This window comes from Choloepus didactylus, chromosome 2 (genome assembly GCF_015220235.1).
Source record: "Choloepus didactylus isolate mChoDid1 chromosome 2, mChoDid1.pri, whole genome shotgun sequence".
NCBI classification, from domain to species: Eukaryota; Metazoa; Chordata; class Mammalia; order Pilosa; family Megalonychidae; genus Choloepus; species Choloepus didactylus.
The window spans coordinates 240,967,932-240,983,577 of NC_051308.1; the positions used below are offsets into that span (position 1 = coordinate 240,967,932).

General features: G+C 48.9%; 1 long non-coding RNA gene across 4 annotated transcripts; it reads left to right on the forward strand.

The window, feature by feature from the left end:
• The first annotated feature begins 5,489 nt into the window (after window positions 1-5,489).
• Window positions 5,490-15,365, forward strand: LOC119528008. Of its 4 annotated transcripts, XR_005215537.1 has the most exons (5): window positions 6,698-6,999; window positions 12,308-12,609; window positions 13,697-13,812; window positions 14,003-14,373; window positions 14,681-15,365. It is a non-coding gene; the product is annotated as an uncharacterized LOC119528008 (long non-coding RNA). The 4 variants fall into 4 exon arrangements; XR_005215536.1 differs by lacking the exons at window positions 6,698-6,999; window positions 13,697-13,812; window positions 14,003-14,373 and adding an exon at window positions 5,490-5,603; XR_005215534.1 differs by lacking the exons at window positions 13,697-13,812; window positions 14,003-14,373.
• The last annotated feature ends 281 nt before the right edge of the window (window positions 15,366-15,646 follow it).

The window sequence follows — 15,646 nt, forward strand, 5'->3', positions numbered from 1 at the left end:
GAGACATTAAGTAACTTGCCTAAGGCCACACAGCCAGTAAGTGGCAAACCTGGGACTCAGGCCCAGGTATGGCTCCCAAGGATGTCTGCGTAGATAAAACACAGGGAGACTTCACCTAACAGGGGTCAGAAAGCTGCAGGCTGGAATTGTAGGTGCTTCACATTTCCTTTGTTTGCTTTGCTGCTTTCTCTAAATCACCTACAGTTAATACGCATTGTTTTTGTAAAAGGAATAAAAGAGCTTTTAATAAAGCAAAAAGGTAGAAGTGTAATGTGGTAGACTTTTTGGAAGACAATTTGTCAACATCCATCTAAAGCTGAAATTTGACCTTTTCTTTGACCCAGCAATTCCAGCTTTAGAAGATAACAAGCAGGCAAAGATTTGTAAATAACAATGTCTGAAGCAGATTTGAGAAACTGAAAATGCCTTAACCATCCTGTAATAAGGAATTGAAATAAACATTGGCTCAGCCATGTGGTTGAATATAATAGTAGGTAGCGTCCAGTCAGCCCTATGGTTTATGCTAACTGACGTGGGCAAGTTAAGATCGTTCATGATATCAACCGTAACTCCTTTATTTAATAATCATAAGTAATTATAGCTTTCAAAAAAATAGGTCATTTATGATATCTTAATAAAAGAAGAAGACATAAAACTTTATCTGCCATTTGATCTCATTTTGGTTAAAAATCCATTTACATGAATGCATCCATTAAACGATTCAGCTTTTTAGAGAAATAATGATACAGATAATTATTTAATTTTAATTGTGATAAATGCTTCCTCAGAGAGGTAGAGCCTACTCTGAGAGTGTGTATACAGGGGAGGGTTCCCAACCCAGGCAGCAGGTGACAACCGAAGCGTGAGTGTGAATTGGAAGGATGAACACCAAAGTGCTTTGTAAGTTTAATTTTTCTTTTTAATTATCTTAATTTTCTGGGGTTTTTTTTTTTTTCCTCTACAGCAATAATGGACTACCTGGGGTGGAATATTTATTTTTAAGTAATTTTCAAAACAAAAAGGAACAATAGTCCCAAAACCCTAAAAAATGCTTAGATCCCTAACTGAGACTCTATAAAAGTTTTACTCGCTAAGTTCATTCTTCAGAAACTTAAATCCTTCAGCGAACTCCTGTGACAGCTAAGTCTCAAAACCCAGAGGCAATAGCCTCTTCAAGAACATCAACCAGATGTGTCCCCTTCTTGCATAAAATCGACACCCCTTTTTAACAGAACAAGTTAGGGTGGTCACTGCTTAGACATCCCCAAAGTTTGGGAAAGTGATTAAACTAGAGGAAGGGGTAGCAACAGGCAAGATGGAATTTAACAAAGGATTATAAATACTGAATCTCTCTATATATAATTTTCTTTTTGTTAGTTGCTAGGGTATTAGAATAGCTAGAAAGATAGAATTGAAATGGTGGAAACATAACCCATAGCACTCTCTGAAATTTGTCCTGTTAGCTACTTTTTAATTTGTAATTTGAAAGTTATCATCTTTTTGTATATATGTTATATTTCACAATAAGGAAATAACTGAAACTCTGGTGCTGTAACTCATAACATTTTTAGAAATTTCCTATATAACTAATTGTTAAATCATACTTTGAAAGATACTATCTTTTCGTATATATGTTATATTTCACAATAAGGAAGTAATTGAAACTGTGGAACCGTGACCCATAATATTCTTTGAAATTTGCTAACTACTTGTTAAATTGCACTTGGAAAGCTATGACTTCTATGTTATATATGTTATATTCCACAATAAAAAAATATGATTTAAAAAAAAGGAAAAAAAAATGAATGCAGAGGAAGAAAAGGTCAAGAATGGACTCCAGGAAGAGGGAGCTTCTTGAGAACGGAATCAGCAGTGTCAGCTGCCCGGGAAAGATGGCACAGGATGAAGATAGAGGTGAGGTATGGAAGGGGTTGTTGAAGACCTTCGGTTTCTCGTGGAAAACATCTATTTATTGTTCTTCATCCTCACCCCCCTTCCTCTCTGGGTCCAAGCCCATGTGTTCCATGGCCTCCTCCTGGCCCCAAACACAACTGCCTCCTCCCCTTTGTTCCAGCTCACTGAACTGGATTCCCTAACTTAGTTGGTTCCACCACCACGCAGCCAAATCTGAGAGCCATTCCAGAATCTTCCTTTCCTCTCCCTATGCACATTTAAGCTACCTTTTAAATATCCCATTGACTACATACTCTCGTCTCTAATCTCGAAGCTTCAGACTTAGCCAGGCCTTCCTTACTTCTTCTAGGTTCTCCAATGCATTTGGAAAAAAAAAAATTGCAGGAGGAAGTCATCTACATTCTAGTGGGCAATTCATTCTCATTAGCAAATTGAGCCATTTTAAGAAAGATAATAATTTAGTAGGAGATCTGAATCTGGACACATGGAAGCTCTCCTTTGAATTCACTTTTCAGCAGCTTTAGGCAAACATTGGACTGCCCTGGAATTTTCACCAGAATAAAATGATAACTGAATAAAGGACTGTTCTCCTTTCCTCTGCGGAATTCTTTCAGGAATCTTATCAGTGGCATGGGTGCTTACAAATGCTAGACTGATTTTATATGACTGCTTTGGGGCTCGTGGGGAGATTTTGTAAGAACTCGGATTATCAATCTAAATCACTGGCTTCCAACAAAACTTGCCCTCTCCAGGTCAAATGTGCATTTTTAGCCACTTTGGCTTCCCTAAAGCAAGGGACAGTCTGGGAGGTGCTTTTTAAAGTGCCTTTAAAATGCTTATCTCCATTCACCAAACCTCTGTCCTGTTCTCTCACCTTCACAGATGACCCAGAGATCACACGGGGACTCCGTCTTCCCACTGCAAACAAATGAACCCACCCACGCTTGTCCCCATTTTATCTTCCCTGCTGTCTGCACAATAAAGTTCCTGGAAGGTCCCCCGCTCCTCCAGGAGGCACTGCACATGCTCTTCACTTTGCTGGCCGGGCTCTCTACCCCCCCACCCCATTCCCTTCGCCTTCTTATCTCCCACGTGCCTTTCTTCCTTTCTCAGCTCCTCGGTGCCTCCTCAAAGCCTTCCTGGACCTCCCTGGCAGGTCAAAGCCCCTTTCCATGTTCTCTTGGCACCACATCCTCTCCTGCAAAGTACTGGCCACAGCGTCGCTGTATATTGATTGGTGACCCAGAGAGGTGGCTCGTCCCTAATCTAGTAATCCCGCGCTGGTTCCTCCAGTTAGTGTAACATTTGTGAAGCACACGTGCAGTGGGGAGGCAGACGTGAAACAATAAACTAAATTGGTGTCACTAGTGAGAGGACAGCAGAGCGGGCGGTGGAGGAAGCCGGGAGGGAGGCTTCGGTTTGAACTGCACCTTGGCCCTTTCCTTGCCCCGCCTCAGCGCTGGTAAAATGCTTGTGAACATAAGGGATGATGAAAGAAAATGCTCCTCATAATGCCTCCCACACCGTAAATGCCCCATAAATATTCATTTCCCCTCCCCACACCATAGACAACAGTCATCTCTGCTGGGCGGGCTGCTGTGGGAGAAGGGTGTGGGACCACCCTGCTGGAATCTACAGTTCCCAGCCTCCCTTGCAGCTAGCAGGACCCTCTGACCAAGTTCTCACCAATGTGAGTTCTAGAGCAAGGTCCGGCAAAGTGTGCAAATTCCCATATGGCGTGAATCCCTTCACTTTCCCTTTTTCACCTTCCCTGAGCTGGAAACAGACGTGGCAGGGACCTAGCTTCAACCACGAGAGGGGTACAGGCCCTGCAATGGTGGAGCCACCAGAAGGGTAATTCTTTGCTAGCCTACATCCCCAGGGCTGTTACAGGAATGGGGGAGCCATTGCATTGAGGGGCTTTTTTGTTACAGCAGCTCAGACTTTACCTCCCTAATCAAAACTTGTCAGGAAAGACTTTGGCCAAGGTGCTGGTGTTTCAACTGTACACTGAAGGATAAGTAAGAATTTATCAACGAAGGGGTGAGGTGGGTGCAAATCCCAAGCAGAGGGAGGGAGCTACATTGTATGCAAGATTCTGTGGGGTTGGTGGCCCATGGTTTATTCCAGCCCACTCTTTCCCCATAAGAATCCCCTGTTGTTAAATATGCAGATTCTGGGGGCTCTCCCCTACCCAGCCACAGGAGAGGGGCCAAGGAATCTTAATTTTTACCCAGTGCCTCGGGTCATGAGCAGTGAGTTTGGGAAACACTGGGCTGGACATACAGGCATCTAGAACTGGGCTGGGAAAGCTGTTTTAAGCCAAAAGTAAATGGTCTTGGATCCCAAAAGGAATTTTGAACTTTATCACGTAGGCCAGCTATTTCCTCTTATCTTTTCTTTCGGGGAAGAGGTTATATATTCTTTTAAAAATGTGATGAAAGGTAGAAATTCTTTCTCCAGAAAATGCTTCCTCCACCCCCACCCCATTTCAATACATTTTCAGGGACCCAAGAATCCACTCTTTGGACCCCAGGGTAAGAATCTAGGAGATGGTGATTTCAATCAAGAGAGGGACGTGATCAGATCAAAAGGCAATTCTCATGGCAGTGTAGACAAAGCCTGGGCAGGCAGGGGCTCCAGGCAGGCAGTGCACCAACAAGGCCCTGAGCAGCCAGTGAGGATGGAGGCCTGAGCCAGGCAGAGTTCACAGGAACAGAAGAGCGATTAGATAGTCAGGAAGGAGGAGGGCAGGTCATGGTGACTAACAACCGGATAAGAGTCTGGAGGGGGTTAGAATTCAAAGGTGAGAGAAGTTTCCAGCTTGGAGAGCAGTGGGGAGGGGAGGGCAAGAGGGGTGTGTTGGGGGCCGGGGAGTGCAGGGGCAATGGCTTCAGATCTTTCTTATGCAATCTACGCCGATGAGTGGAAAGACTGAGGGGAATTCAGGTAAGCAGTGCCGGGAAGGCAGCAGAAATTCGAGGCAGGAGTTCAGAAGAAGAGGATGCAGGCCGAATGTCAGGGGCTTCTTGGGCGTGGGTGAGAATCCATGGCTTCCTACGGGGAGGGGCCATAAAATGAGAAGAGAGAAAGCAGGACCCTGGAGAAACCTACCTCCAAAGGGCAGGTGGAAAGAGAGCCCACGAAAGGAGAGAATCAGGAGAGAGAGAGAGTCAGTGGCCAAGGGCAGAAAGTTCTAGCAGGATGACCCCAACAGTATCCCTTGGGTTGGGCAGCTCAGATGTCACCCCAGATCCTTAAAGGACTCTGATATCTGTGCTGCATTTTGTAAGTTAATGCACTTTTCTTCCCTAAACACTGAATTTACCTAGTAAATACTATATAAATGCTGAAGTATTTAGGGATAAGTGTTTCACTTAAAAACCAAATCCAGACTTGGTAAGGAGACGCTTCATCCCAAAGGGTTACTGCAGGGGGAGGGGCTGCTGCACTGGAGGGAGGGGGTGTGGCAGTGGGAGGAGCCCTGACCTAGGGTCTGCGGGCACCTCAGGGGTCACGTCAAGGGGGGTTTCTTTTATAGAGAGGAGTAAGCAGGTGTGGGGAGGTGGGGTGAAGGGGTGCTGTGGTCAGATAGGAGATCCGAGAATGCTTGATGCGGACGCAGACTCTTTTCTGGAAGGCAGCCTTAAAATTCAGGGGTCTGGAGGAAGAGGAGAAGCTTAACCCAGGTTTGGTCAAAAAGCATCTCGCTCCGACTGATCAGTGGGGACAAGCAGTTCAGCTAATCATGTATGAGACAAAGAACGGGGACCTGGGGGGTCTGTGTCCTGCCTTGTCACAGGTAAAGGGGATGGGCACCCTGAGTCTTGTCTAAGCCACATGGGGATGGCGTCTTTGCTGACAGCCGTTTTCCTGAACACAGAGGGTGGGGGGGATTTCTTAACCCTTGCTGTTTTCCAGGATCACAGGGCTTGGGTAAATTTTAACATTGCCAAGGGGACATGACAATGGCAATTTACTTACTAATGTTTTAGAAAAAATACGTGTACATGAGAGAGAGACAGAGAGACAGAGAATGATAAAGCAAGTGTGGTGAACGGTTAACAAGTGGAGAATCTGGGTGGAGGGGTGGGGGCAGTGCTCGGTCAGATTCTTGCACCTTTTCTTTATGTTTGAAATTTTATCAAAAGAAATATCACCTTGTTCAAAAGAGTCTGCTTAGGGGAGTGGCGGGGCAGCGTCAGCACCCGCAGCCGAGGCTTTGGAGAACGTGGACGGTGAAGGAAAGGAAAGTTGGGGGTGATCATCTGAGGCCTGAGAGTTTTTAAAGGCGGGGAACGCGGTGAAGGAGTAGGTGCCTGAGCACATCTGCAGACTGAACCCCTTGAGCCAGACAGGGGGAGGACGCGGGGAAGGGAAAGGGCCCGACAAGGCGGGAAACCCTAAAACGCGCGGATCAGCCCTGGAGTGGAACGGGGGTCGCTTCTGAGCAAGGACGCAGAGGAAAGGCGGGGGGCGAGGCAGGTGGGCGTTGGGGACATTTGCCGCCCGGGTCTCAGTTGCCCCCCGCGGGGGGTGGGGAGGGCAGCAGCCGCGGAGCACCCCCTCCTTCCAGCCGGAGGGGCGTCCGCCTCGGGGACCTCCCTGCCCACCGGGGACCATTCCAGGCGGGGCCCGGGAGGTGTGTGATCTTAAAAAAGCACCACCAGCGGTGGCCCCCGGCGCGCCGGGACCCGCGGCCGCAGGAAGCCGTTGCCCTTTTAAGGCGCGGGCCCGCGGCGCGGTGAGTCAGCGGCGCGCGCCCGCCCACGTGGGTGCGGACCCGCGCCGGCCCTCGCGCGGTCTGCGGGCGGCGGCCTCGGGTGGGTCCGGGGGCGGCGCGGGCCGTGCAGGAAGCGGGCTCTCGGGCGTGGGGCCCATGCCTTTCCCCTGAGCCAGGCGTCTTCGCGCTTTTATGCAGGTTATTTTTACGCGTTCAGAATTTTCCAAGGGAGCCCTTGTGCGGTGGCACCTTCTTCTCGTGGCGCTTGAGCTTGGAAGAAATGTTCAGGATTATTGATAACCCGTGTCTATTTTTGCTCCGCGCCCAAACGTGGGCCTTCCGTGCACGCCCGGCGAGCAGAGGTAGATCTGGTGTAAATCCTGGTGTTCCTATCGCAGCGCCCACTTCCTGGGTTTTGTTTACTTTTTTGTAATCTGGGGGCGCCCCTGGGAATCCGAGAAGGACAGACGGACAGACGCTGTTCACGGGCTGGGCTCGGTGGGGAGATGCGGCCGGGAAACATCAGCAAACCCTCCTCCCGCTCCCCCAGGCCCCCAGATGTAACTCAGGATCCCGGGCACCTGGAAACAGCAGGTGTGGTACAGGGTAGGTCTAGGGCCAGGCACGTGGGCGCAAAATTTAAGGAAGCGGGGGAGAAAAAAAAAAAAAAACAGGATAAATAACACTTGAATGCAATATTTTATAAATTCGAAATTAATGCAAACAATTCATGGTGCACAAAATAAAATTTAAATAAAGACAGAATCAGTGGCAGGCAGGAAGGAGGAAGCTGATTAAATGCCACGTCCCCCCCCCCTCCCACCCCCTTCTTTAAAGGGGCTCTCCTGGGCCTGGCAGGTCACTTGGAAGGGGCCATAGCTGACCTCTGGGTTTCCCTGCTTGAGGACTCAATACTCTTTGTTTAAAAAACAGGTTTGTCTTCTGAGGAAGTCTCAGAAGCCAGTTTCCCGGCTCTTTGGTGGGCCGGAGGGGCCCATGCAGCCTGCGACTCGAACTGGATGAGTCAGGAAGTCTTGGAGCTGGCTCTGCAGTTGGGGCTGTCCAGGATTGCGATGTAGGAAATGTCCCCGTGGACATGTTCCCAGTCCCCTCGATGGCGCTGCAGGGTGAACTGAGCCGTGGAAGCCTGTGGTTCCCGCACACTGGGGAGCCCCCTGCTCTCTCTCTGGCCTCCCTTTGCCATCGCACCCCTCTTTTCCCCTTGGCCCTGTCTAGCCACATTTCCTACAGTCATTTCAGGACAGGTGCTTGGATTTAGGAAAACAGAACTTAGGGGAGGAGGGTGATCTGGAAGCACAATTCCTTAGATGGTGTTCCTCTCCCCCGTGGGAACAGCAACATTGGGCTTTGGCGCTGAATGACAATTTAGCTTTTGATTCTTCCTCTAGATCAGACACACTCCATGTGACACCAAAACCCATGTCAGAGACAGCTTGGTATAGGGAATTTTCCCGCTGCTGCTCCAAGTTCCCCCAAGTAAGGGGAAGGGGTCCCTCCAGGACTTGCTCCCCTCTCTTTCCACCCCAAAATTTGATGTTCTCTCTGCCAAAAAGAGATGCACTTTAGGAATGCAAAAATACAAAGCGTGCCATAAAGAGGTGGATTTCAAGCCGCTTCCCTGCAGCCCCTACCCATGTACTAGTCAAGTCCTTGCAGAATTTTCCCAGGGCCGTCCAGAGAGGGCACAGGCACATGAACCTGGGAGACCATTCTGCACAAACTCTAGATTTTGACTTGCATGTTCACTGCTTTGCCCTGGAGTGGGATTGCTCAGCTTGGGGGAGCCTCCAAGGGTACTCTTTGGGGTTCTTGGCAGCAAGGCATCACTTGACAGCTGAATAAACCCCCTCTTGGTTCTTTTTGCATTTGCATGGGACAGCTAGATGTGGCATTATCCCTCATGACTCAGGGTCTTTTGACTTTTATTTTACATTTATTCTGAAACAGCCCTTTTAGGCTGAAGTCATCCCTCCTTCGGTTCTAGAATGGGGACTTGGAGAGGGCGTTTACTGTAAAACTCCATCGGCCTGTGGTTGACTTTAAAAGGAAAGAACAGGGTATAATGCTCTCTTGGTTTGATTTTGCATTTACTCTTTCCAGAAAATGCGTCTGTGGGTGAGAGCAGACCCACAGTACTTAGCAGGGATTCTAAAGCCTTTTGGGCTTTTGCCGGGTCCTTGTGGTGTCCGCAACGAGCAGCTTTGGGGTCTTCTTGTGTATGTTTGGCTTATGGGTGAGAAGAAAGTGCGAAGGGGAGGGAGAAGCATTAAAGGAGAGGGTTGCGGCAGAAAAGACTTACTGGCTAAACTGGCCTCTGGGGCCGTGGACGACCACCCTCCCCTGGACACTTGGAGCACTGCGGGTTCTGGAACTTCCTGCCCTTGCCTGGGGGACTATTCACTGTTGGCAGATTTCTAGCATTGAGTGTTTTCATTGAGTGTTTCCTGCAGGAGGAGAATGGTGACCTGGTCGGCTGGTCATTTGCTAGAGTCCCGTCACTGAGTTGGGCACTGGTCAATACCTGAGATATTGGCCTGTTCCAAACGGTTTGCAAATCACCCCTTCTAAAATCAGATTTCAACTTCGAGTTAATTAAAACCATACTTTCTTCCCTTGATTTCATTTCTTTATATTTTACCAATTTAAAGTGTTATGTTTTGAATAGTATGAAAATTATAAAGCCCATAAGAGCAAAAAGACAAAAAGTATTTTTAATGTTACAGTAGGTATAACTCTATTTTTATCTAACATGATTTTCTGTGATTTAGACCTAATTTGTTTATGCATATAATAAAATTACGTTTTCTTACTGTTAAATAAAAAAAGAAATCCAGACTTGGTAAGGAGAGGCTTCATCCCAAAGGACCACTGCAGGGGGGAAAGAGCTGCTGCACTGGAGGGAGGAGGTGCGGCAGTGGGAGGAGCCCTGACCTAGTCTGCAGGCACCTCGGGGGTCACGTCAAAGGGGGGTTTCTTTTATAGAGAGGAGTAAGCAGGTGTGGGGAGGTGGGGTGAAGGGGTGCTGTGGTCAGATAGGAGATCCGAGAAAGCTTGATGCTGACGCAGCCTCTTTTCTGGAAGGCAGCCTTAAAATTCAGGGGTCTGGAGGAAGAGGAGACACTTAACCCTAAAGGTTTGGTCAACAAGCATCTTGCTCCGCTGATTAATGAGGACAAGCAGTTCAGCTAATCAAGTATGAGACAAAGAACGGGGACGTGGGGGGGTCTGTGTCCTGCCTTGTCACAGGTAAACAGGGTCACCTGAGTATTTTCTAAGTCACAAGCAGTTGGGAGGTTCTTTGCTGAGAGCTGTTTTCGTGCTCACAAAGGGTGGGAGATTTCTCAAACATCGGTGTTTTCCAGAAACAAGGGGCTTGGGTAATGTTAAACATTGTCATCACCTTTGTACTTCCGGAGATGGGATGAGACTGTTTAAAGATGCAATTTTGTCAGACACTGGACTTTTAGAAGGAAACATTCTCAATAAAGCACTGATCATGTTCCTACCCACGAGCAAGTGTCAGTTTTAGGTTCAATTGAAATTGATGGATGACTGGACTTCAGAAGGTTCATGCTGTCTGCCTGGAGTTGCACTCCTTTATCTTCTCTCTTATGCACAATTCAAGAGGGGAAGACAAACCCCATCATTAGTGCCAGAACCAGCCCGCAAAGGCCGAAGCCCTTCGTTCCGGAGCTGAATTCCAGAGACTTCCACGGAAGTGCAATGCTGAGAAGGCATCTTGAAGGGCAGGGAGTCCCAGCCCACCATTCACTGGACTTTTTAGGAAACGTAGAAATAAGATGTGCTTCCTCTTAAATGATTTACCCTTTGTTAAATAATGGCAGTCACGTCAACTATAATTTATTTCAACCTCACAAGTTTGGAATATGTAATGATCTACATACATGTTGTAAAAAAAAAAAAAAGTCTTGCAGAGCAAGAAGTATCAGAGGGAAAGCATTCACATTCAATCTATGTAAGAGAAAAGCATGTTTGTCATGATTTTAGAGGCCCTCATTTGTATGTCAGTAATTTGATGTTGTTTTAAATGATCCTTCTGTGTTTCCTAAATAAATGTGCCAATGTTTCCATGGAATAAAATTCTATTAACCCCAGGTTTGAGTTTCTGTACAGTTTTGAGTGCAATAAAACCAAATTTCTTTTTAAACACTCAGTAATTAAATTAATTAAAATGCATGATGCTCTACTTTAATCTGATCATATGATTTATTACATGATAAATAATTTGGGGAGAGAAGCATCCAATGCAACAACATAGCTTGGAGCCATTTGGAAAATTCTTTCTAGGCCTTTTGCATACTCCCCAGAAGCCTCAGAATACTCACTTCCTGAATCTGTAGACAGATAAGGGCCTTTCCCCAACTGCAGAGATCCACAAGTTTAAACAAAACAAATGTGAATCCTTTTCTTCCTTGTAGGATTTTCTTCCCATTTGCAGGGTGATTCACCGCTTGGAGGCTGTCATAGCCATGCTAACTGGTTGCAATTTGCTGATCCAAGCCAAGCCTTGATTCCTGGGTAGGAGAAAATGTGAAAGTGTAAGAAGGAAGTGGCTTAAAGCTTCCCCCCTGATGGGACAGGGCAGGGATGAACCTGAGCCTACAGTTTAGCTCTGCAGGCGTAAGCCAGGGAGAGTCATCTTGTCTTCATCATCTTCATCGTCATCATCACCATCATCACCTTCGCCATCATCATCATCACCATTGTACCTCCCAGGAGTGGCTGCCCACGCCGGGCCAGCAGGTGAAATGCACGCCAGAATCCCTCTTGGAATCCCAGCCTTCCCAAGACACCAAAATGGCAGTTCCAGTGACAAGCAAGGAGTGTGGTTACTTGTCTTCCTGTCTGAGGAGAGCAGCGAATCCAAGCTGGTGACAGCATCCACAGAGAAGACAAACCGGTTCGGGAAACTCTCTCCAGGTTTTGGCTTCTCAGAGAGGATGAAGTGTCCCAGAAATAGTCTGTTCATTCATTCAGCAAATACCTTTAGTGTCTCTGCTGTGCGGGCACCGTGTGGAGTGCTGGGGTTATGGGGTGGGGGGAACCGACGTTACCCAAGCCCCGCATTTCTAGAAAACAGCAAAGTTTAAGAAATCTGCCCCCCATTTGTGTTTTGGAAAACAACTCACTGCAAAGAACCCCTCTCTCCCCCCATGTGACTTAGGTAAGACTCACGGGTGCCCCCCCATTTACCTGTGACAAGGCAGGACACGGACCCACCACTTCCCCGTTCTTTGTCTCATACACAATTAGCTGAACTGCTTGTCCCCACTGATCACTCGGAGCGAGATGGTTGTTGACCAAATTTGGGTTAAGTGTCTCCTCTTCCTCCAGACCCCTGAATTTTTAAGGCTGCCTTCCAGAAAAGAGGCTGCGTCAGCATCAAGCTTTCTCAGCTCTGCTATCTGACCACAGCACCCCTTCACCCCACCTCCCCACACCTGCTTTCTCCTCTCTATGAAAGAAACCCCCCTTTGACGTGACCCCCGAGGTGCCTGCAGACTAGGTCAGGGCTCCTCCCACTGCCGCACCCCCTCCCTCCAGTGCAGCAGCCCCTCCCCCTGCAGTGGTCCTTTGGGGTGAAGTCTCTCCCTATCAAGTCCAGATGTGGTTTTTGTTATTTTACAGAGACAGACGTGGTCCCCGCCCTCAGGCTGATGGATTGGTAGAAATGAAACAATCCCCTTCAATCTAGTATGAATGGAAGAAACAAGCATCTAAACTCCTGATAATTCAAAACCTAGGACCAGATGGAAGAAAATGTGGTGGGAGAAAGGAGAGTGCCTTCCAGCTCCTGGAGCTCAATGGCGGTGTGAGACTTCCCAGGCGTGGAGAACCTGAGCCTCTCGCCGAGAGCGCAGCAGAACAACGTACAGCGGCGGGGACAGCAAAACCCGAGTCCTGTCCCCTAAAGGAAGGAGGACAGGAAGGTGCGTGCCCCTGGAGATCATACAGGGAGCCCCAGTGAGAAACAACATCTGCAGGAGGGCGAGGGTCTGGGCAATGTCTCCAGGGGAAAAAGGCCAGTGACGGGCTGGTGCTCCTTGCGGCGGGTGTGATGGGGCTCACAGGCTCTAAGGCCGCCGTGGGGGTGGGCTGTCTGCCTGGAGTGTCCACCTTGAGTCGCTCCCCGGCTGCCCACCAGCTGACACTGACCACCCAGGGGCCACTCATCCAGCCCCAAAGGCCCAGGAGGCAGAGGTGGGGGTTTTTGTAACTGCTTCCTGCTCACACTGACACAGGCAAGAGAGGAGATGGGGGACACACAGCTGGTTATTTGGATTTTGACCTCCTGGGACTTGCATGTCTTAAGACACCAGAATAAGAGGCTCTTGGCTAGACGTGGGATGCAAGGCCCAGGGACGAAACCATGTTTGCCTGAGGACGGACTGATGGGACGCAGTTGAATATGTTCAAGCTGCATGCTGAGTGAAGGGAGCAAAGCTGCCAGTAGTCAATAATTTGGGTTGCCGCAGAGGACAGCAGTGGAAAGCTGAGAAAAGAAGTTAGGGGGCAGGAACCAGTGATTCATGTGCAGAAACAGATAGGAGAGTGGCCAGAACCTCACAGGGCCCCTGCGACTTGTGGAGTGAGACTAAGCCTGAAGCGGGCCCCATCCTAAACGGGCTGGTCGTGAATCTGAGGGGTGGGATGAAGAGGGCCCACGTGAAGAATAAGAGAGGGACAGGAATGGGGCTGTTGTAGCTTACACAGGAGAAAGCCCATCCGGTTTCAGATGGAGCTCCCCAAATGGGCAGAGCCGAGGAGGAAGGCAATCTCCCCAGGCATCTGCTGAAATCCTCTGCTCACCAAAACCACGTGGCCGCATTAATTCCTTTCCCACCCATGTGTACTGGGCATCACCCATGAGCCAGGCACTGCATTAGGTGCTGGGACACAGTGGTGAACAAGACAGACATTATCCCTGTCCTCCAGGAGCTGACATTGGAGCAGCAGGAAGCAAGCAAAAATCAGAACCAAGCGAGTAAACAGATTAATAATTGTATGTTGACTTAGGTGTTATGAAGAAACAAGGGATTGAGATGGAGAATAACCGAGGGGTCCTACAGAGGGAAAAGTGGAGAGAGGAGGCCTCCTGCGGCAAGTGAAATAAACCCTGTGACCCGAAGGAGGTAGGAGAAGCTGGCTGAGCAAGGGGGAGAGGAGAGAGCAGGTGCACAGGCCCTGGGGCTCGAAGGAGTTGAGCAGATTCAAGGAACGGAAAGAAACAGGATGAGAGTGGTACAGGATGAGGTTGGTGGGAAGGGCAGGGGCTTTCAGAGTTTTGAGCAGCGAGGTGGCACCATCTGCTTTATGTTTTAGGAAGGCCCTGTCTGCCGCTACGTGGAGACTAGATTGTGGAGGCTTCTGACAAATTCTTGACTTGCCTTGTTAATGACTTCATCTCCCAGAGGAACTGCCCCCAGGAAGTGGCCACATATAGTGGGGCTGCTAGGCAAGTAGAGATGATAGAAACCTGGAAGGAAATGTAAACTTAGGGTTCCAGAGATCCAGGAAGGACAGCAGGGGCAGGGCTGGGTGTGCTCTTTCATCTTCAGCCCAGGAGATTTCAAAAGGCGTACCTGGAGGGGAGCCGTGCATCTTGGAAAGGGAGAGCCACACGGGAAAGTTGGGAGTTTCGCAATGCTGACTGTGTAATTACAGACGACTTTCCTTCCAGTGAGGAACAGCAGGTATTGACTCAAACATCGGTGTCATTTCACCGGGAGCTGGGATTTTTGAGGGATAGGTACCTAACAAGGAAAGAAAGTTGCCTAACCATGGAAAAAACACGAGAAACTGATTGGGGCCTCTAAGAATCATCTCAGGAAGGCAAAAAGGTCACATACATGGGAATTTAGAGTTAGGGTCAATAACAGTGGCTTTTATGGTTTACCTGAAGCAAGATTCAGGGGGCTCTCTGCAGGGCCAAAGATGCAACGTTGGCAGGAGATGCAAAGGATGCAGGACGTTTGTTCCTCTCCTATGTTGTTTCTGCAGTTCCATTAAGAAGATAAACTTCAGGCAAACGTGGCGGAGGTCATCAATGAAGGGACCGGAAACTTGACCTGAAGGGACTGTCAATGGCAGCCAGGATGGATGCAGGGCTTTCTGTTTGCTTTGCTCTCTGCAGTGTCCCCAGCACACGTGATCCTTGTTAATATTTGCTGCATGAATGAATGTATGCATGGATGAATAAATGTCAGCACTGCTCTGATAAAGGTATGTGCAAATATCCAGGCAGGGGGGACCCTTTCTTTGCCTTCCCAGCAACCTTTTTGGCTGCCTGCCTCCTCAGGAGTCTTGGTGGGAGGCTGGCCTCACCAGCACAGGACGGTAGCTAAGGTGTGGACCCTAGATCTCTGCTCCTGCCTGCCTTGGTGGAAGCAGGGATGATCGGAGGCTTTGCTCAGCGTTGCCAGCAGAGAGGGTGCAGCCCACGCCATTGTTGCCACATTCACCATGCCAGTGGGTGTGTGGGCCTGGGACCTGCCCCCTCCTCTGATCTCCTCTATGTGCCCTTCACACAGTCTGCCCCCGTGGTTGCAGAACTATAGTGCAACTCTAGCACCAGGAATCCCACCTTTCCTGCTGACCCCCAGAGCTGCTTTCTCTCTCTGCCTGATTCCATGCCTACCTGTTTGTTGCCGCCCCACCCAATGTCCTTCCAATAAAATGCCCTTCTGTCGCCATTAACCAGAGTCCTGCACGCCATTTGTAACTGAGAATCTTGACTGGTCTGCTGGTTTGGAAATGTTAATGGTCCAAGGAGTTAAAACTTGGGTGGACGTGTGGAGGCTCACAGCACGATGGAGGCGAGGAAGTGGGCTCGTGTGTCTGGACCTGGGGTGCTTGACTGGGGGGCGAGCAGGGAGCATAGCAAGACTTACCGCCAGGACAGGAGCTTGGGAAGGACGCATCTGAGGAGCTGGGCTTTCCTCTGTGAGCTGCGGGAGCTGCCAGAGG